The sequence below is a fragment of the Bactrocera tryoni genome, unplaced genomic scaffold (assembly GCF_016617805.1).
Source record: "Bactrocera tryoni isolate S06 unplaced genomic scaffold, CSIRO_BtryS06_freeze2 scaffold_494, whole genome shotgun sequence".
Classification (NCBI taxonomy): Eukaryota; Metazoa; Arthropoda; class Insecta; order Diptera; family Tephritidae; genus Bactrocera; species Bactrocera tryoni.
Window position 1 is genome coordinate 42,768 of NW_024396186.1, and position 21,945 is coordinate 64,712.

Below are 21,945 nucleotides of genomic sequence, written 5' to 3' on the forward strand. Positions count from 1 at the left end.
AATCGTCCTTCGTATGTTGGATTCTGAGCAATTTTGTCGTCAGTCAATTTGTGCCGAACAAACCGTGCACACACCTTTCGTAAGCCCAAATGTTCGGTCCAAATGCGATAAATCAATGTTTAGGAGATGTTCAATTCCATTTCCATGAAGTTAAATGATGATTACGGCTGATTTTTGATGAATTCACGCATAGTTTCGATGGAATTTCCAGTGATCACGGATTTCGATTGGACCACACGTTGATCGTCATTTATGTTCTCACGACCACTTTGAAAATGTTGAAACCACTCGTGCACTCTTCTACGGGATAAGCAATCATCGCCATAAACTTGTTTTATCAATTGAAATGTTTCGGTAAAAATTTTACGAACTTTAAAACAAAATTTAGTGTTGGCTCTTTGTTCGAAGCTCATTTTCGCACCGATAACACAAACATATTGTCACTTAAAACGCAATAACTTCACTTCCAGTCGATGAAAGATAGCAGAATCTAACGCACCAGTCGACATATAGATGGCGCCACCAAGGGGCGCTTGATTCAAAAAGTCCTGTTTACTTTGGAACATTGTTATTGTTGTGATACATAATTAATTACTGTAATTATAAATATTATTTAAATAAATGTTTACAAATTCAAATGTATTTGTTTTTATTTTTTTCTTAGAATTAAAATTATTCTTTCTTAAAATGGTAAATAAAAATAACTGTATTAAACTTATTACATAAAATTAATTTTCTAAATTACAATATTAATGCTTATGGCGTCGATATTGATGTATCGGAGATTAAAATGCATCCACAAATTTAATCAGTCAATTCTCGGCGCTCACTCAGCTCAGTTCTCTTTAATAATTTTGCCATTTCAAGGCGTAATTTAGTAGTTTTTAGTAAAATACACACATACTAAAATCGCCAGAGGTCTCCACTTTTTTCGGAAGAAACACTATTTTCCAAAAACTGATTCTGAGTACATACATACATTTTAAATCAACAGTAAAATATAATATAATGTAATGTAATATACATAAAGTTTCCTTTAAAAATAATTATAGTTTTGGCCAAGCAATATGTTTGTTCGGTTCACCGGACGGAAAATATAGACTCTATGTTATGCATATTTGTGAGCTTAATCTCAGATTTTTCACAATATTTTCCTATCTACATAAGATACTCTTGAATTGTTTAGGTGGAATTGTGTGTGTATCCAATATATTGTGGAGCACATACTACTGCTTTCATTAAAATAAAAAACACTTTATACACTTTGGGTTTTAACAATTTTATTTATAAAATAAATTTATATTTTGTGTGTGTATGTAGTGTATGTAACGATGTATAAAGTATGAATCTGCCATTCCGTTGTCCATCCTTTTTGTTGAGGGGGTTGGTGTACAGGTGTGGTGAGTTGAGTTGGTGTTGTGTTGTGTTATGGTGTCATCGGCTGGGGTGTATTAAGCTGTCTTGATAGGGTGCGCCAGTTTTTCAGAGGTAGAGTGGGGGGAGGCTTAACTCATTTAAACAGTATGCAAGCCAGACGCTGGTCTGATTGGCACGGTTTTGTATAAGAAATTTAAGGACAAAAATTTCCATAGAAACGGTTTAGTTCAGAATCGAACATCTACCCCACTAAACTATTTTTTTTCATGTTCATAGACCTTTAGATGTACACTCCAAACATATTGGAACGTTAAAGTTTCTCACAACAGTGTACTACTTCCCTCGTACTAACTACATACACTAAGCATCAAATAAAAGTTTATATGTAATGTATACTGGCAGCCTCAGTTCATTAATTTACTTCCTACATTTTCGCTTAAGAATAAATTCATAAAGCATTTCATGTAGATGCACCGTTATGTAAATAAAGAGTTGGAGTAATATTTGCACTTATTATTTAGACGCAAAAAGTATGATTGGTCTTCGCTGGTGAGCCTATGAGCGCGCGTCAAATGAAAGTATTATATAATATTAGTTTTGGCTCATTTCTTTCAAGGTAAAATTGAATTTTACTACAGATTTAATAAATTTGTATTTATTAAGGGAATTTCTGTTAGGGTGAAAATTTGTTTGTTCTGTCCTTAGTAAAAATATGAAAAATTGAAGAGAATGAGATCTTAATTTTAGAAAATGGGAAGAGGGGTGAAACATATCAAAAAATATATGAAGAGTATTCCATTTCGATCGGAGATGCAAGAAAGGTTTTTGAATATTTAAAGAGAAGGAAGACATGCAAGACTAAATACGGTGGAGGTTCAAGTTCCAAAATTGCTACACACTCTGAGGGACTTGTACGAAGGAAAGCTTCTGAAAACGTTTTTTGGTTTGGATGTTTCCATTAGTACAATGAAAAGGAAACTACGAAAATCTGGTTTTAAAAATTATGTCCCAAAAAAAACTACCTATGTTTTCCATTTGGAGTAGGAAAAAAGGACTAGAGTTTGCAAAACAATATCTAAATATGCCAACCACATTTTAAGATGAATTAATTTGATCCGATGAATTCAAATTCGAGCTGGGGAGTTAAAAAACACGTAAGCGAGTGTGGTGTAAACTTTCTGATCGCTTAAAACAACAGTGCATACAATCATCAGTGAAGCATGGAGAATGTTGTCTCACGGTTTGGGGCTATTTCTTAAAATTTGGTATAGGTAATGTAGTTATCATTGATGGACGAATGACAGGTATGTTGACATTCTTAGCGAAAATTTGAAAATAAATGAGGAAAAAGTGAACTTGTAGCCATTGACCTTCCAATAATATAACGACCCCCAACGCACAACTCGCCTGTCTACTCGCTTTTTTGAAGAAGGCTTAATCGAAAAACTAGCCTGGCCAGCTCAGTGAGCGTATTTAAATGCAATTCGGCATTTGTGGTTAATTTTTCAAAAAACAGCCGTACAAACTGCCAATTATTTTTCTTAGAGACGAAGCTACAATTTGACATTATTCCAGTGAAAATATTAGAAATTTGGTTCGAGGCATGCCAAAACGTCTTCGTGCAGTAATGCAGAATAAAGAAGGCAAAATTAATTACTAAATTTACTTTTAAACCAAACATATTGTATTTTTTAAAAAATTATACTTTCATTTGATCACTTTTGTTTAAGAGTTCTTTTTTTAAATTGTAACATTTTTTCTTTCTATTCCGGGAAAAAAATATCTTCATTTATAATTTGTTCCTTAAATATCTATGTAAATATAATTCATATATTAATTGTTTATTTTAATAAACTGCATTGAAAAACCTCTGTGAAATTTATACTTCCATTTGATGCCTAGTGTACATACATCAGTATCAATCAAGTAAAGCAACAAACAGATAACTGAATCTGTGAGTGGCATCTACACCTAATCTCCCACACTAGCACATTTTTGCCTCCTTGGTATCAACATAAATGGAAAAAACTCAAACTCAATGGGCTGTGCAACTTTGCCATTACTGTCAGCGTTGTCACACTCTCCACTCACGGTGTTTCACGCCTTTTCGTACCTGATTCCCTTACTCACGAGTGTCACCATCAGCAACATCGTCTTCATCAGCAGTATCATCGTTGATGTCAATGTCATCTCTAAACTCCTTTGCAAACCGGATAAGGAGCATGGGACAAAGGAGTTTAAAAATTACGGTATTGGTGGAGCGGGAAAACCCACGAAGTCGGTTGAGCAGAGCTTTTACTGTTTCATATGCCTTTGCAATTTCTCAACCACTGTAGTAATTACATCTCCTTGGTTTCAGTTTAATTTCGCCTCCATCTCTGCAAAACCAATAGCAAAGACGGAGTTGTGATTTATATGTTTCCGTTTGACGTTTGTTGTTATGCTCATGTAACATATTAGATATGGTAAAATTATTTTATAGAGATGTCCCAAGCAAAGGGAATTAATACAAATTCAAGAGTAAGGCTGAGAAACACTTTGGCGACTGCATAGCATATTTTCTCATAACTTTTAAATGTTAAAACCATAAGAAAATGATCCGACACGAGCAATGACTCTCTTTAGCATAGATCGGACTGACCACATCTACCTTCCCTGAAAGGTAAAGATGACTGACCTAGTTCGGTTTCATTGCATAATTTTCAGATACGGAGATTAATAAAATTGTAACATTAAGTCATATATCTGAATAAAAATTCGAACAATCTATATATTAAATAGCAAATACTGTTCACAAGCACTGATATTAACAAAAATGAGTTTTTTAACCGGAATTGTTTTTCGTGAAATTTATGAGAAACGAATTTCGTAAAAACAATATTTACAAAGTAGAGATTGTATATCATCATGTATATATATCATCATGCCAACATTACAAACTTTACCAGATGGGCCTTATATTTATATTAATAATATGAACACCAAAACCGAGAAAGAAATTGTCATCGAAAATAGTCATATTTGTGCCATAGTCAATGGCGACTATGATCAGTATCAACATAATTTTTCATATTGTGCTATTCTAACACCCACAGTATCAAAGCTCCTTCGTTGAGTAGTATATCTTATAAAGAGCGGGCTAGAATGATTGCCACTTATATCATGATGATCAATCCTATGTGTACCTTTACGCAATCGGTCGATTGGAACCTTCAAAATGAATTACTAGCAGGAATTTGATAATTTTTAGTCCAAGATAGATTAGCATTTTGTTTACTGATATTGACAAAAAAATAAATTACTGCGAAGACGAAAATCGCGATTTGAACTGAAATAGACGAACATACATTGTTTTTCAGCCGTTCCCTTCATGTCGAGATCAGCTGATTATAAATGCAGTAACAGTATCTAATGTTGGAATTCGCTCGAACTTATCTCCGCCTTATTCAGTATTTCTGTGCAACACATATGTATTTACGATACTTTATATGGTTTCTGTGAAACATCCTGCATGTGTTGCAAGTAGCACTGTTGCAGAACGTGGAGGCTTTATTGAGTTTGTTCCCTGCAATTTCCTGTTTGCTCGTGCGACTTTTAGGCCATTAGTTTAAACGGAGTTGCAGCTACAAACTTAAGGGTGTAATTACATGAATGTGTCTGTGACTAGACCTGCAACTTGCACGAGAATTGCAAGAAAGATTTGTAAAAGATGCACTTGAACCCATTGCGGTTTATTACATAGCATGTGTCTCCAACAAATGTGGGCGATGAATCTTTATAATGGGTGTTTTTTTAGACCGGTGGTTTTCATTCATTTGATATTTTTTTGTAGTTGGTCTTTTTGACAGCAAATTTTTCTCGTGACATTTAAAAATGATCAGTTTTATTCCGGAACAATGTTTGAATAGAGTGAACATTTTTTATCAAAATAATATTTCGGTTAGCGTACTACGCCCAATACTGAACCGACCTAATTGCCCAGCAGAATCGCTAATCCGAGCTACTATGAATTGGTTTATGTTGCTGTGGAGAAAGTACTCGGATGAGTCTATCAACGCGCATATAGAGCAGTACGCATCCATTTTATGGAACATTTTATTTATTTTTAAAATGTAATGGCAAATCCGTTTTTTTTAATAGCTATTTCTCGGCCAAAACATTAAATTATACGCGTTTTATTTCTTCTTGAAAAATCACATGTCTAAATCAAACACCCTTTATCAATTTGTTACCACCAACCTCTGTCACCTCACACCATTGTCGCTAACAAACACTTATCCGGACAAACAAGTAAGCAAAGAAACGACATTGTAGAGCAAAGACAAACCCTTGCCAATTCCGGCAACTGTTTGCTCGGGCTTTCTAAAAGGTCTTTCTGGAACAAAAGCGGCAACGGCAGCATCTACATAGCCCTTGAGAATATAAAGAACGAACGAAAGAGTGCTGCTGGTAAGGTAGACTTTCCATAGAGCCAAGAAAAACTGTCTGAGACATTGTGAGCGGCGCTGCTGATAATACTTGAATCACAAGCGACAGTTAGCCGAAGCATATAAAAGGGTTTTTAGCTATCTGTTGAAAGAAGCGAAAGGGGTAAAAAAATGTGTAAATAGAAAAAATATTTGTGAAGGAAAAACCCGAAAGATAATATCTAGATATGATTGCAGTCTGGCTTTTAAGCATTTAGCTGCATTATTACTAGGTGGATTTTAGCAGCTGTCCGGCTTGAAGTGCTTCTTTGGTTATCTACTGTTAGCATCAGCAATCATCGCATTTAACGTTAATTTCTCTAATACATAAATAAAATATTTTAATGCTTGGAGTTTTTTCTTTAAATTGCCATCTCATAACTGTAAATGCACATATAAACAATGTGACAAACTGATACGTTTCCTGGTGCTTCATATTTATCCTCCTTCTTTGCTTTATTTATTTTTTATGTTTGTTCTTTCAGATGCTTCCAACTACTTTGACACCCAAGGACCTAATTTTTCGCATGAGCCACCATCGCGCATCGAATTCACCAACAATTCTGGCAACATTGCCGAATGGCTGGACAAGGACAATAATCCCATCACCTCGATATCAAAGGTAAGATTTATTCTGTCTCAGACTTAGATAGCGGTTACAGTTAGTCGTGCAAAACATGTATGCAAGACTTTCTTTATTTTTTAACTCTCATACCTGTTTTGTTCTCTATTTCCGTTATAACCGTTCCGTTATATTACGGCGGCGAAACCTTCTCCTGTCGGTTCCTTCTTTGCTCGGACATCCACTAGAGATTTCTGTACAGAACAAAAGCATTGAAGAACAGATTTTTCACGGATGGATCGAAGTTAAGAGGGAGGGCAGTATGTTAAATCTTCTGTACCCATTAACTGAACTTTCAAACTACCAAACTAGTGTGGCGTCTTTCTTTAATTATTTTTATACTCTCGCAACAAAGTTGCTAAGGAGAGTATTATAGTTTTGTTCACATAACGGCTGTTTGTAAGTCCTAAAACTAAAAGAGTCAGATATAGGGTTATATATACCAAAGTGATGATGGGCAAAATCGGCCCACTGCCACGCCCACAAAATGGCGAAAACCTATAAATAAGTGTCATAACTAAGGCACAAATAAAGATATGAAAGTGAAATTTGGCACAACGGATCGCATTAGGGAGTGGCATATTTGGACGTAATTTTTTTGGAAAAGTGGGCGTGGCCCCGGTCGTTTTTTGTACATATCTCGGAAACTACTATAGCTATGTCAACCAAACTCTATAGAGTCGTTTTCTTCAGGCTCTTCCATATACAGTTTAAAAATGGAAGAAATCGGATAATAAACACGCCCACCTCCCATACAAAGGTTATGTTGAAAATCACTAAAAGTGCGTTAATCGACTAACAAAAAACGTCAGAAACACTAAATTTTACGGAAGAAATGGCAGCAGGAAGCTGCACCCAAGCTTTTTTTAAAAATTGAAAATGGGCGTGGCCTCGCCCACTTATGGACCAAAAACCATATCTCAGGAACTACTAGACCGATTTCAATGAAATTCGGTACATAATATTTTCTTAACACCCTGATGACATGTACGAAATATGGGTGAAATCGGTTCACAACCACGCCTTCTTCCAATATAACGCTATTTTGAATTCCATCTGATGTCTTCTCTGTATAATATATACATTAAGAAATGAAAATACAATTCAATACTCAAAGTACACAAATTGATCTAATCTAATTAATTTTACAGCAAAATAAAAAATATGTAAATTATTATCATTTTATCATGCGAGAGTATAAAATGTTCGGTGACACCCGAACTTAGCCCTTCCATACTTGTTTTCTATGAATCTTGGTCGTGAACAACCTGCTAAAAACACTTAAGGATCGTGGCTGCCGATTTTTTGCCTATGCAGACGATGTAGCGCACATGGTCAATGGAATTGTATCATAACTAATTGGACATCCGGAAGTGTCCTCGCTGTTAACCCAAATAAACCTCCGATATCAGGGCTTCGATACTAGCCTTGTAAAAAGACTAGTATGGGTTTCAGGCCACAGTAGAGCCGGAAGCCATTTCTTCCCTCGGGGCTCCCCTCTTCTCGTTTGTGCCACTACTAGTAAGTTGGATTTTGCGGCAACTTGCTCTGGGCTGGGCTACCATCGGTTTAGGCGCAGTCGCAAGATTCTTTTGACCCAAGATTGATCTCTATAGTTGTGGGGTTCTAGCTCGTCAATGTCCTAGCGTCATTTATTCTATAAGGTCTTACCTGACGCTGCTTTCTAAAGTAAACAGGACTTTTTGAATTTTGTGCCCCTTGGTGGCGCCTTCTAAATGTCTACTGATGCGTTAGAATCTGCTATCTTTATCATTGAGAAATTTATAACATTTCATTGATTAGAAGTGAAGTTATTGCGTTTTCAGTGTCAGTATGTTTGTGTTTTCGGTCCGAAAATGAGCTTCGAACAAAGAGCCAACATTAATTTTTTTTTTTTTAATTAGTAAGACTTTTACCGGAACATTTCAATTGATAAATCAAGTTTATGGCGATGATTGCCTATCTCTGCTACGGGATGCACGAGTGGTTTCAACGTTTCAAATGGCGATCAACGTGTGGGCCAATCGAAATCCGTGATCACCAGAAATTCCATCGAAACTGTGGGTGAATTTATCAAAAATCAGCCGAAAAAATCATTGAAATTCATGGAAATGGAATTGAACATCTCACAACATCAATTTATCGCATTTTGACGGAACATTTGGGCTTATGAAAGGTGTGTGCACGGTTTGTTCCGCACAAATTGACTGACGACAAAAATTGCTCAGAATCCAACATTCGAAAGACGATTATTTGACCAAAAATCACATTTTAACCATTAATCACTCCCCGTATTCATCTGATATGGCACCGTGCGACTTCTTCCTTTTCCGAAAAATGCATTTGCCCATGAAAGGAAAGCGTTATGCAGACGTAGAGGCCATTAAAAAGGCTTGCACCGGCATGCTGATGGCCATACCGGCCAACGAGCTGAAAAACTTGTTCGATATGCTTTTGGACCGTGCAAAAAGCTGAATTGAAGCAGAAGAAGATTATTTTGTATGAAATAAATTGATTTTGCGAAAAAAACCGTTTGTCTGTTTTTTTTCAAAGTCCTGTTTACTTTAGAAAGCACCTTGTAGAAATAAGTAAGTATGTATACGTAAAAACAGTGAATGGAATGCACTTAAATACATATAATATTCGTTTATAAATATTTAGTTATTGTTAACTTAAAATCTGTGCACCCTTTAATGCAAAAAAGTGGTCACGAAATTTCACAACTTAGAACAAAACAATGTCGCAGTCTCTAGCGCAAGCACTAACACTAAACTAAATCCATGAGATACAGCCTGAAAATGCATAGTACTAACTGTTCTCATACAAAAAGCGAAATGACTGCCACCAACATAAAAATTCAAATACAAAGCAGAGCGGCTGAATGACAGTAAAAGCAACAATCACTTACGGTCGACATGAAGGAAGCGCTCGGAGTTCAGGCGGGCGGCCAGAGTCAGTTTCCAACAAATTCAATCAATAACCACTTGAACAAAACTTCTGCCATTGGCGGCTGGCCTGAGTTATTTCGATATGGAACTGCAGGTACGGACTGTTGAATGGCTGGCGCAGTCAGCAAGTTGACAAATACTGCGGAAAGGGTGTTGTTAGTCAGGAAGATTAACGGGCGGTCAGACAATGTAGCAGCTTCGCATTTTATTTCGCACAACAACTACTCTAGGAACGTCGAATAAGATGCCACAACAAGCACCGAGCGACGTCAATGTTCCACTGCTGCTGTTTTTGCTATTGTAGTGTGGACAACAATGTGGCATTGGCAATGCGCTCAGCTGTGCCGGGTCTTAGGTGTCGTCGGCTATGCGTTAGCCCCTGAAACTACCCCCTATAAGTGGGTATGTGTGTGCGTATATTTTAATTTTATGAATGTCTTACTGGGACTCATCCCACCCCGTTGATGTACTTATCATTAATGCCTACCATGGATTTCCAAATATCTGTACTTTCGGTGGCAATGGCCGGTTATTTGTCGCAAATTTTTCCAACTCAAGTAAAAAAAAAGTTGTTGGTATCTCTGAAATCCACGTCCACTTCTCAATTTTAGGATTAACAGCTATGTATTATTATCGATTTCCATTACACAAAATCACTGTTTTAATATTTTTACATTTCTCCTTCTACTCCCTGCTAAAACATTTACCTCTCTCTTGCAGGTCCGTCATACGGTTCACTCTATTTCCCTCCCTTCGAAGCGGAAGAGTTCCGTCAAGATGTCCATTGGTCCGTGTATCATTGTGTGGCCAGCAATGCTGTGGGTACAATTGTTTCTCGTGACGTTGTGATCAAAGCAGGTAAGTACGGCGATAAGTTGGAATTAGAAATGTGAGAATCACAATCATTTACATTGTTTACTTATGCGCAGCGATTACCAGAAATGTTTCAATTGAATGCATCACAAATGCATTGTATCCTGAGAGATTGTGTATCGAAGTATAATAGTATTCTCAAGTTATTTGCCTCATTCTCTTAGACAGTGTCGCATTTACTTAAATAATTGGACTAATCATCATAAGAACTGTGATAGCAGAAACAGGCAAAAACGCTACTCCCTTCCTTCCTTTGCCTTCCTTAGAGAGCAAAATGTGTTAAAAGTTGAGCCCGTGGTAAAAATGCAGAAATCAGCAATCTTTGTTTGTTTTCATTTGAACAATGTTGCCATTGCTCAGTACGCATATATAGTTTTGTACACATCTATGTTTTCATTTGCAATTTTTTATATTATAAAATATAAAAAGTGAAAACAAACTATTAAAAAATAGTTTATATATCTATAAATAATAGCATTCGACTCCGATTTTGAGTTATTTTAAGAAAATTTCAAACATATTGAAGACAACTTTTATAATTACTACAGTATATCGAGATTGGCAACCCTGCGTTGTGAGAGGGCAATCAACTGACACGTTTCTACGGCGAAAATCCAAATGCCGTGGATACCTACGGCATCCTACGGCAAAGAGAGAGCGTTTTCGCTGTTCACTTACATTGCGCGCCCATAAGATAGGTCGTATCAGCTGACACGGGCCACGGGTCAACATTTTTGGCTGTTTGCGCAATGAGTTCCTGCGCGCGGATCACAAAAACCGTCTCATGTTGACACCGATTTGAGCCAGTCGCATATTTATTCCAATAGCTAATTTTGATTCCACTAAAGGTACGATTCCTAAAATGACACATCCGCTTTAATAAAACTATATGGAACTTTTATCCTAAAACTAGAGTTGATGTGAAGCTCTTAAAAGAAGACCCCTTGAGGTATGTTCGCAAAGAAGAAATCACCAGAAGAAGGTTCGGCGTCTACTCTTTTGAAGATAAGTAGCTTGCAGTCCATAGAAGTTTAAAAGGCTCACTTCTCTTCTCCATCCACTTCGCACAGCCCATATGTCGCACGTAGAGTAATATTTACAGAAAAGAAACCGTCAGAAATAGATTCCGTGTTCAAGGCTCTCGGCTGACTTTATTATGGTTATGGCTATCAGAACCTAGCTATTCATTGGTTGCTAAAATTTTGTTGATATCTAAGTTTTTTTGTGCAGAATGTTTGTTTTTCTTTGCTGGCGTGGACACCGCTCACGCGATTATAGCCGAGTTAACAACAGCGCGCCAGTCGCTTCTTATTTTCGCAAGGTGACGCTAATTGGAGATTCCAAGCCAGGTCCTTTTCCACCTAGTCCTTCCACCGGAATGGAAGTCTTCCTCTTCCTCTACTTCCCCCGGTTGGCGCACAATCATTATAACTTGTAACTAACAACCGGGAATTAATTTTTTGACAGTACTATTCTTACCCGTTAGATTATGAGTAGAGAAATCTTATTCAAACCCCACTGTGTACATATAAGTCGAACAAACCTTGAATGAAACCGACTATATAATTATATACAAGTTTGTATAAAACTGAACTGCTACATTGAGAAGAAGTTTAGTAGGGATACTACCTCCCTCTATACCGACGGGTTCACATTGGACTGCTTGTTAGGAACAGAGTCTTCATAATTATTTTCGTCTACTAAACTCAACCAGCATCTTTCAACCGGAAGTACCATTCATATTACTAGGCATTACTAGCCTTGTCGTCGGAGAAGATGTATTCCAAAGTAGGAAACAAATTTGGAAGTCTTTAAGCTCAATGGCGACTTGTCTATAATTGGCGACACCGGTGACAGGAACATGTTCCACAACGAAAAAGCGGACAAATTGGCCAAATCAGAAACACCCCCATGCAAGTCCTCTTCTTAGACTTGGTGTTATTACTACTCCTAGAATGATCAATTTGGCGAACCTGATATTACCAAAATGAGATAAGACAAGAACTCAGGACTTATTACACATCCTCTGTAAGTGTCCAGCTCTATTACGAATCCGATATAGAACACTTGGAATCCATCGGGTACAAGGCACAACGGAAATGAATGGTTCCATGTAAGGTACTAAAAGGATTTAAACATTATCATGAAACAATATAGCAATATTTGAAGGACTTACGATAGTGTTTCAAAATGGCGCATCTTGTGCGAATTAAGTCTGAAGCGGCTGTATTCTCTACAAACCCACAAGTAGATCTACGCTCTCTTCGTCGGCAAGTCTACGTAGATATTTAGTCATGTATCGGAATTCCAATTTTAAAATTTGCAAAAAAAAACATAAAAGTTTAAGTTAAGTTAAAATTAACATTACACATCCTAGTGTATTTTATTGAACACTAGTGTAAATAAAAAAATTTTTACTTCCTTTTGAGTGTACGCACGTATATAAGTTGCTCGCTTTTCTGCAACTGTTCGGCCATTAGGTTAAATTAAAAAGAATATATTGAATCAAAATGTATGTGTGCGCTATAAAAATACTTTCACAGAGCCAAGACAACATGCTCATTTATTTACATATATGTACATATGTTTGCGTCAGTTATGCTTTTGTGAAACCTTTGCTGCCAAACGCTGAGAAATGTGGAAATGAAGTGAACATAAAGTTTTACGGCTATCATGAAGGGGTTTCTGGTGTTTATTGGGAAATTCACACTTCCTTGCCGCATCTTTATTGAATGAAATTTGCAAAGGAGCTTACGTAAGATGATGTTGTGTGAGATAATTTGAAAACTAGAATATTTAAAAGAAGTAGAGATGTATGTGCGGACGTATGTAAGCATATCTTTGAAGTTGGTTGAGAGGCCTCCTTGTAATTTAAGGCATGTGTAAATATGGCCTAGCGCCGTTAGTTTTAATTGACTATACACTGACCTAACTGTATATGTTTGTGTTTACATATATCCTTAAGATTTATTGTGCACAGTTATAATTGCCTAAAAATGTTGACAGAAAAAAGTAAAAGCACTTCTTTGAATGATTGTGTAAATAGTGATGGCATCTGTTGAGATTTTATAACCAATTGTTTTTTGGAAAAATACTAGGTATGCGGACCCTCATCAGATTTTCTTGTGGCTTCACTCAAACAAAGTTCACCAATGAATATAGGCTTATGTAATATGGACAAGCGTCCTTTCGATACGCCAGTTCATTCTGCTTATAGGTCCATATTTTTGTCGGACTAACTCCTCCATTTAGAATTGGCAACACTCATCTAATTTCTTACCTTTTCTTTGGTATTTAGACTTTAACCCTTCAAAGTGTTGTTGGTTATTAAAGTAGTGAAGCTTCGAAGATCTATTTTTGGAATTTTAATTAGCCCATAAGTTAGGAAATCTAAACTATACAGTGTGAACACTAGTTCAGTTAGTAAATTAATTTAGTTAGTATTAGTAAAATATCGCACATTGTATATATAAATATCAAAACCACGAAGTAGCAGCAGCATCAGTATATATAAGAAACCCAGATGTGAAACAATATGGCTCTTGTAGCAACTTTTGCAAAACTGCCTTAAACCGGTTCAGCGTCTAAAGTAATATTTCCATCGACCATTTTAAAATAAACAAATGAGCACATAAAAGTTATGTACAAAAGGGTACGAATATACACACATACATTTAAAATAGCTAAACATACACATAAAACGGCAGGCTGCCAATACTTAGACGACAAATAAAACACAAAGGGGACATTAGTTACAAGTACAGAATTAGTGATGACAAGAAATATACTCAGGCGCTTTAGAATACTACATTTTAACCAATTTGAAATGGCTCAAGTAGTCGCTTTTGCTGTTCTTATTATTTTTTGTATACCTCGCATTCGAACGCCAACCTTCTCTACTTTTTGTTTTGATTATTGATTCTTTTACATTTTATATCTGAACCCCTCGCTCTCCTTCCTCCTCTTGCTGCCATACATTTTGCTTTACGTGCTACGGTTTCGATAGTCTCTTGGAATATCATAATTGTTGGATTTGCGCTTCTTTGAAGCTACCTAATATTAAGAAACATACTACCAACAACAATATGACAACAACTATAAAAGCTACCGTCCAACCTCAAACCGCTTAATGTTTCTAGCGCCCTTTTTAAGTTTGAAACTTTTTCCCTTCCTTTTTGGAATAAGTTTAATTCTGCTTTTTTATTATTCTCATTAACGCTTGCAAAAATATTCAATGAAGTTGCAACATTACATATCTACACAGCTGCAGTACATATGAAAGGGATTAAGAATGTGCTTTTTGGCATGGCATATTTGGCGAACGCCAATTGTCAAAGTCATTTGAAATATTCGTAAGACATCAGTCATGGTTGTAAGGAAGATTTTTTTGGAGTAGTTGTAAAAATAGAGCTAATGGACATGAAACGCCCATCTTTAGACGAAATGCAAAACCAAAGGTATTGCTTGACCAATTTCAACCAAATATCGTTGGATGTGGTTACCTAAATATTCCCACAAGATACTTTGAAAATGGTTGAAATCGGAAGAGAGCCACGCATAATTCCGCTACAACAAACTTTTAAATTCCAACTGATTCTTTTACTTTCAGTATACAATTTAAAAATCAATGAAGTAGTAAAAATAAAACATTGCACAAATAGTGCAGTCAAGATATGACATCATATTGTCAAAATGGAACTATAATTTCTGCCTTTAAATCTAACAACATTAATAAATTAGTTATAATATTAAAATAAAATTATAGATAAAATAATAAGTATGACATTTTCGGTTACACCCGATATTACTTGCTTTTGGTTTCTTTTTCCCTTGTCCGACAATTAGTGCATTGGATGAAGTATGAATCGGATAAAAGATCTGTTTTATTCATAAATAAACTGTCTTTTAAGAAATATGATATATACACTTTTTAATTAATGAAATAAAAAAAAAAATTGGGAGCATTCTAAACGAAGTAAGTGAAATTGTTTTACATCCCTTGAAATCTTTTTTTTTTATTTCAATGGACTTTTAGATGCGTATGGTAATAGACTTTATAAATGACAAGCCACTGCGTATACGTAACATGAAATTTGTATGCCTAAAAAGTGGCAGAGAGAACGCTATGGGCTGATAACGGTAAATGTTAAACCGAAAGTTGAGCCAGCGTAAGTAAGAAAAACTAAAAATTATGCCCGGACGAAGGCGAGTTGCATCAAAGTGAAGCCTAATAACCTACACAAACACACGCTGGGAAGCAATCAGTCGATGAGTGAAAATGAAAATTTGCAAAGATGACAGCTTCCAAATTTCTCATACAATCTATACATAGACACATACTTACATACTATTGTTTGCTGTAATACACTTTGCTGTTGTTGTTGTGAGGCAGCTATACTTCTTTCCGTGTTCTTTTAATTTCGCATGACGCCGACTCAAACTGCAGTATCTTGGCGAAGGATTTTATTGTCCAGGGGTCTCAAATGCACAAAAGCATACACCTTCATTTCGGTTAATATAAACTACCTCATTTGGATACAAACTTGCAGAGCGGTAGTTTGCTCTTCTCATGTCAAAGACTATATTGGTTTGCTGAACCACCAATCTAAGCCACATAGAATTAGCACCAATATATATTGGAGTATATTTGAAAATCTATCAAAGGCAGCTTGTTGATGGTGGGCTTTAATCTTTCCCACAATACGCTCAATAGAACATTATTTTATGCGATGTGGACTGGGCAGAGCGCACTTAAATTCCAATCGTTGAGCATGCCTTCGTCCGTCCATATTCTACAAAAAGTTGATGCATGCTCCTTGTCAGTTCTTCGTCGCCGTAGTTGAATAACTCGGAAATCCATCGGACCCCGCCGCTTTTTTGCTCTTTAGACTCCATCGTCATGGATCGCCATCTCCTGGTCTTATGTTTTCACTGCTATTTATAAGGCTGAAGATGTGTTCAACCCTTAATTTTAGTATGCTCTGGGCACCAGTTAATAGATCACCTTTGGGGGTTCTACAAAGATGTGCTCCGTTCTTGAAACCTTCCTTCTGTTGGGCAGGTTGTCAAGTTCTTGATACCCACCCATTTCGTCCTCTCTCTTTTTCTGTCCGTAAATGCGTCCGGTTGTCCGCTACTGTATATAAAATTTTACCAGTCGTTCAAGCTTTTCGATCCTTTAGATGCACAACATTTTCTTTTGCTCGCCTGTTTCTTCAATTTTTGTGTGCATTACATTGTTGGTACTATGGGTTTGTGTTGACAAAAATATGTAAACAACAACAATAACGCAACTTCGCTTTGTGGAATGCATTGATCGTGTTAGTCGAAGACTGCCGCACGAAAAGAGAGCATTCACAGCTTCTAGATGCTATTTTACCAATACTTACCACCGAAAATCAGGCTTAATACACACGCCTGGGCAGCAAAAACAGTCGAATTGTGAAGAGAGAATTTTATGGTGGATAGCTACGTCGAGCAGAGCACACCAGGCACTTCGCTTGAAGTGTTATTTTGTAAGAATAAAAGCGGACCTATTTACTCTGCTTATGTTCTATACCAGCGCCCACAAACACATACTCACGAGGGCAGTCCGTTAAGTACGTACGTGGCCTAAAAGAGCACACAAGCACTTTGAAAAGTGGCAACTTATTTCTCAAAATATGTCTCTTTTAGCTCGATACATTTGACTCAACGATGCTTCAACTACTAATATTTTTTTAAATAAGGAAACAAAACGAAGTCCACCTTATTGACCAAATATTGCGCCGGGGTTACCCTTCTCTAGTCGGTTTATAATGTATATACCATACGTAATGCATCTTGGAAATGTTTGGCATTCATTATAGGGCAGTCTCAACTTCTTCGGATTTTCCGGGAAAATACAACGTTTTCTTTCATCTATCTTTCTAAACTCCACAGATGCGACACAATAATACTATATTCTAATTAAAACAAAACAGAGAGTCCAATTCATCTGAATCGGTAATAAAGTTCTGTTCCGGTAGTTGGGAAGAACTTTTGAACTTATCGGATTCCACTCGTATATATGGTATTGCCCGTGCTGGTATATAGAGCTTTTTGCACGCTTATCCGCTTGCTTGCGCAAAATATGCCCAAGAAATTTGAACCGATGTGACAGTGGCAGCAGTGATGGTGGTCAATATGGCGTATATATATTAGTCGTTGTCAGTGCGTCCTTTTCACTGCTTTTCATTCACATTGCGTTACGGTTTTCTATTTTTTTTTTTAGCTTTCTGGTTGTTGTTATGTGTACAGCATCCGGTTTTTATTGCCTTCACTGCTGCAGTTGACGAGCCAAAAATGCAAATTACTAGCGAGAAATGTGAGTTTGCCTCATATGTCGTTTGGTCGTTCGGTTGGCCGCCTCGAAACGTGCAAGGATGCAATTAGGTTCTGCGTTGTTTATGTTTATATATCTTCACATGTATACACTCGTATATATACTCATTGTATATATATACACGTTTGCAATTGCGCGGGTGTGGTGTGTTGTGTTTCGGTAGGGCTGACGTTGCCTCTTGTGGGAAGACTGGCGTTGTTGCAGCGCTTGTTTGTTATTTCTGACTATAGTCTGAATACGGCAACTGACTACCGCCAAAATTGATGCTTCTCCATTACCACAGAGTTTTCTAAACCTGCGTATAGTCAAAATTATGCAAGAATGCAGTACATACGTCTTATAAAGAAAACCGAGAAACTTCAGAAAGACCAAAATAAAGGTTTTGGACAGTTTCATCAAATGAAATTGTTGATCCGAATTTCAACAAGACTTCTTATAAGATTGTGAACTCCTTGACGAGCTAGAACCCTGATAGTCATTGGCGCGTTTCAGCATAAACACCGATCGTTAGTAAATCGAAACTAGGTTATTCTAACTAAGTTCGTTCGGCTCGGACAGGTCCTTCCTGATCGTGACGGAGCTTTTGGTACTGCTTAACGACAGTTTACGCTGTCGCATTAGTTTTGCGGAGACATCAAGTTCAGACATACTGGTAGTTTCTTTTCGTGCCGTAAAAGGCGGATTTAAGATCGACGAAGAGGTGGTGGGTTTCGATCTTCTTTTCACGGCTCTTTTCCAAGATTTGGCGCATGGTGTAAATCTGGTCGGTAGTAAACTTTCAAGGTTCAATCAAATTGGTGGGCTTCAATCTTTCACACAAGGTTCAATCGTTGAGAATGCTTCTATCCGACCACATATTTCAAAGAAGCTGATGTATGCACCTTGTCAATTCTCAGCCGCCGTATTTAAATAGCCAGCTGGTGAAGGTAATCTGTCAGCTCCTATCGCTTTGTTGTCATTTAGGCGGTTGTTATTCGAACTTCATCATAGTAGAGAGCGGACTCCATCCTTATCGATTGGGGAATTTATCTAACTCCACATTTCACACTTTCCCTGCCATTCAGCGGACACGAGAAGTATTCCCTATATAATTGCAGTAGGAACTGAACATCAGCCACTATATCACCTCTTTGAGTCCTTCAAGAGTAAGCTCCGGCCTCAAAACTTTCCTTTAGACGCCACGTTTTTTCATAAAATTTTCCGGCCTTATCCCTGTAGTCCAGCTTCTCAAGCTCTCCATACGCACGCATTTCTCGGACACTGAAGACTAGTTTATGTATATACAGACAAACGGACAAATGAACATGGCTAAATCGGCTCAGCTTATTATGGTGTCCATTTGTAAATGTATATATTTTATAGGACCCGTTCCTTCTGGGTGTTACAGACTTACAGACTGCGTGGTAATCTTAATGTACCCCCCCGGGGTATAATGATCTGAAAGAGACCACGAGGCATTAGTAGAATTAACAAAAATTACAAGGGCTCTCAAATCACACATTCAATTGATTTTATTTTGTTTTTTATTTTCAAAAATATTATCACTAGAAATAAATTAGAAAAAAAGAACGTTTGAAAATAAAGTGGGTATTTTCCATCCATCCGATGAAATGTCATGACAATCGATAAAGATATCAGATTCCAACGCACCAGGCGACATATAGATGGCGCCACCAGGGGGAGCTAGATTCAAAAAGTCTTGTTTAGTTTGGAATTCACCTTGTTCACTTGGACGCACGTTTATTTCCAGCAGCATATGCACCAAAACACATTGGCATGATTATGGTATGAGAATGCAAGCACTTTTAATCTTGCAGTTTGGCATTTGGCATTGGCACAATTTTCACAAAATGTTGAAGAACTGCCTCAGTTAGAATTATGTTGAAATCCTTGCTGAAATATAACCATTTCGTAGGAAAAAAGAAGAAAAATAAAAAAGATAATAAAGGAAAAGTAATAAGTGCACTTACATCACGTGGTATTCAGTATTTTGTGTGATGAAACCGCAGGAGGAGCAATTTACCAGAGGTGCAGGAGTGGTTGTTAACTGTAAATCCTTGCGTCCGCACCGAGTTGAAGGTTCATTTCAAGTATTCTAAAACGGCTAAAATAGGTTAGACATTAGTAATTTCGGCAAACATTGTAATATTTACTTACTCAAGCAGTTGCACTCTGCAGATCAGTGTTAGTTGCACATATGCACCGACGTGTGAGTGTGTTGAAAAAATATGGCTCAAAATGATCTAATGATGTAAAGGCAATAAAATTTCTCATGAAAGAAGGAAAAGCTGACTGACTTAAGTTTGTAACAACCAAAGTAAACGTCAGGGATTTTAAAGGATGATCCATTTCGAGATTTCTTACATTTCTAAAGAACATTCTCTGGTGTTTATCTCTTTCAAGTGTTGGTCGCGGCTACGTCTCAGATATAGTTCAACAAGTTCGCTCATTTTTACTGGTAACTGGTAAATGACAGCCGTGATGTTTTGCTCCAAGGCCCGGTTCGAACCGGGATTGTCCGCATAGACTTTACATATACCCACGAGTAAAATCTAACGGTATCATAACACACAATCTTGGCGGCCAATCGACCGGCTCAAAACGTGTTGAAACCAAAAATCACCGAGATCACGAGTTATCATAGCGCGATAACGGTCACCATTGACAGTTACGTTCTCACCGGCATCATTCTTGAAGAAATATAAATTGATGATTCCACCGGCCCACAAACCACATTAAACCGTTAGTTTTTCTGTTTGAAATGACTGCTCTTGAATCTCTTCAGGTTGCTCTTCGTCCCAAACGTAGTAAATTTTGCTTTCTCCATTGAGCCAGAAAGGGGTGTCTTGGCTGAAAAGAATTTGGCTCGAAAACGTCGGATCTTCTTGGAATTTTTCAAGAGCCCTTAGAGCGAAATAATATCGCTTGGGAAGGTCGAATGGCTTCAGTTTTTACACAATCTGTATCGTGTACGCTTTTAATTTAAGATGGTGACGTGAAATGCACCAATTCGTTCGACATATCAGTCCGAGTTCCAGCGAATGGCGCCAAATGAACTCTCCACGGTATATATACACTCTCAGCTCTGACTACAATATTTTTTTTCACTGCGTGCTGGACATGGTCTATTCGGTCGAATATTATCGAGTAATGAATGCCGGGTCTCAAAATGGGTGATGGTGTTGCGAATAGTAAGCTCAGTAGGACGATTGTGTTGTCTATAAATTGAGCGAGGTGCGCAAACCTCATTCTTTATAAACCTGAATTTTCGTAACAAAGCAATTTTTGTAGTAAAGTAAGTAAAAGATTTGTAAACGTTGTTCAGGAGAAAGTTTTTTTTATGATGAAATGCCAAATAATACTGAACTAAAATAATGTAACAGCTTGACAGGACCCATGCGTGGTCTGCCAACAAAAGGCTATTCAAAATAGTACCTCTATCACCCCTTATAAAATAAACATATGTGACCTGGTCTACGGAAAGGCGGCTTAGATGTCAAAAAAAAGGAAAACAATTAATGAGATAACGAGAAACTGACGATTATTTTTAACAGCTTTTCCCAGAAAACTAGTTTTCGCACGTTGGGTCCCTTTTCGTTCCCAGGTCACATATATTACTTCCATCCGTTTTTGAGATATCGATCTGAAATTTTGCACACGCCCTTTTCTCTCTAAGAAACTGCTCATTTGCCTGAAACTCCGATATCGGAATACTATAGCATGTAGTTGTGAAAAAATTTATCGATCAAAATGCAGTCGTTCTACAAAAATAAATTAGATTTGTCAAGATATTTTCAAAGTCCGAAGTATTTTTACAAAAGCTTATCCTTGTTCCAGTGTAGTTAAAATTGTTTATATCTTCTTGTTCCAAAGTTAGTAGAGGTGAAGATTTAGGTATGACAATCATTTGTTTCCGGGAAGTTCTTTTACCGTTTATATTGTAACTTAGTTTTTACTTACGATTGCAAATGTCCACATAATTAATATTACATCAATCTCAAAAAGTTATGTGAATATGTGCTTATAAGGATTGAAGCGACATATTTATCAAAAGAGCAATGATCTTTTGAGTTCAATGACAATATTTCAAGAAACTTTTGTCAATTTCATCGCATTTTAGGGCTTAGAATGTGACTGAGCTGTAACTTGATATTTATCACGGAAGTGATCTTCTAATAGAAGAATGGACGAATTGTTCTCAGTTGCAGCTACCTAATATAGGGAGTAAATCTCAACGGTGTAATGTTCCAATGTGTTCCCGAGTAGTAAACTTGTCAGCACGTTGTAAATATTTAT

At 37.0% G+C, this 21,945-nt stretch overlaps 1 pseudogene; it reads left to right on the forward strand.

Annotated features, from left to right (window-relative positions):
- Positions 1-21,945, forward strand: part of LOC120781197 — a 55,745-nt pseudogene that overhangs the window by 23,693 nt on the left and 10,107 nt on the right.